Source organism: Rattus rattus, chromosome 11 (genome assembly GCF_011064425.1).
Source record: "Rattus rattus isolate New Zealand chromosome 11, Rrattus_CSIRO_v1, whole genome shotgun sequence".
Taxonomy (NCBI): Eukaryota; Metazoa; Chordata; class Mammalia; order Rodentia; family Muridae; genus Rattus; species Rattus rattus.
The window spans coordinates 10,143,220-10,145,112 of NC_046164.1; the positions used below are offsets into that span (position 1 = coordinate 10,143,220).

Sequence of the window (1,893 nt, forward strand, 5' to 3'; positions counted from 1 at the left end):
GGGTCCTCTATGTCTGGGTCACTGTCCAAGGTGCTGCCCAGGCTAGGGAGGAGCCTCAGCCAATCCTTCCTAGAAATACTTTGGCAAAATCCACCGGAGGCATCTCTTAGCTGATTCCAGGTCCAATCAAGTTGACAATCGAAATTAGCCATCTCATGGCACATTGGAAATGTTTATGGACTGTAGCAGCTACAATTAAACTTTAACTCATTCTGTAGAACATAGCGTATGTTTGGATATCTAAATGATAGGGTCCCTATTTATATAGTATTTTCACACACAAAAAGAAAATCACAAAATAATTAAATGAAAATATTAAGTAGCACTCTTTTACCGAGACCTGTCAACATGAGTCGCGTTCGCACAAAGACTGTGAAGAAGGCGGCCCGGGTCATCATCGAGAAGTACTACACAGGCCTGGGTAATGACTTCCACACCAACAAGCACGTGTGCGAGGAGATCGCCATCATCCCCAGCAAAAACCTTCGGAACAAGATAGCCGGCTACGTCACGCATCTGAGGAGGTGGATTCAGAGAGGTCCTGTGAGAGGCATCTCCATCAAGCTGCAGGAAGAAGAGAGGGCGAGGAGAGATAATTAGGCTCCCAAGGTCTCAGCCCTAGATCAGGAGATCACTGAGGTAGATCCTGACACCAAGGAAATGCTGAAGCTTCTGGACTTTGGCGGTCTCTCCAACCTCCAGGTCACTCAGCCTACGGCTGGGATGAATTTCAAAACACCACGTTGAGCTGTTTAATCTGCTATGCCATATTTTCAAGAAACCTGAAAACAATACAAAACAAAACAAAACAAAACACTACTAAGCAACATGTAACATTTAGTAGGATAAGTGACTGGCATATTAAATGGCTCCCATGCTGCTTAGAATCTAGCATGTAAGAAATATTATAGGAGTGAGCAAAAATCTACTCACACTGGTTTTCTTCTGCCCTTAGTTTGCCAACTTATTGTAGCCAACTAATGTAAGAGCCAGTTATATGAAGGTGTCATATCATACTAAGTATCATGGCTGATCTTCCTACCGTAAGCGATTTTCCAAAGCACTTAATAAAGTATGGTTGGTCCTCTAAGTGAATGGCTGAGAGACCCAGTTGGTAATGGACACTGGGGAGTCACATTGCGTGTGAATGATACCTGCCGGAACGGAGGAAGCACTGACATTGCCGCTCACTCAGAGAGTGGCTGGGACCATGGGAACCTGAGTCCAGGGCTTGGTGAGGCATCAGGGAGCAGCGGGAACAGGACTTGGAGCACTCCCAAGACATGAGAAGCACGAAAGATGGCTCCACATGAAATACGAGTTGCCCTCTTCTGTTAGAAGAGAAAATCTGCACCTAAAAAACAGCCCACGTGGTTGAACAAACCTGTAAGACGGAAATGACCCGTTCTTGTTAAATCTGTGCTAAATCAAAAAGGAAAATATAAACCCTGGACATTCTGCGTCCGCTACTTGGCCCTGGAGAGTAACCTAAATTTTTAATGCCTGATCTAAAATATTCATCATCACTAAAACTTAAAATAGACCAAGCTGGTGGTAATTGCAGCTGCCTGACACAGTGGTCCCCTCTGCCCCTGTGTCCCATGGTCTAATGCAGTGGTTCTCAACCTTCCTAATGCTACAACCCTTTAATACAGCTCCTTATATTATGGTGATGGCCAACCATAGAAGTATTTTCATTGCTACTTCAAAAATGTAATTTTGCTAGTGTTACTAATGGTAATATAAGTATTTTTGGAGATGGAGGTTTGCCAAAGGGGTGATGACCCATGGTTGAGAACTGCAGGTCTAATGAACCAGGCTGTGGGAATCTGTTTCATTATTTCCTAAGTTAGAGGCAGGCTTTTCTCTAACTATCAGTTTCCTGTGCATCCC

The 1,893-nt window shown here is 44.2% G+C and overlaps 1 pseudogene; it reads left to right on the forward strand.

Annotated features, from left to right (window-relative positions):
• Positions 1-348: 348 nt before the first annotated feature.
• On the forward strand, positions 349-747 carry LOC116912798 (annotated as a pseudogene).
• The last annotated feature ends 1,146 nt before the right edge of the window (positions 748-1,893 follow it).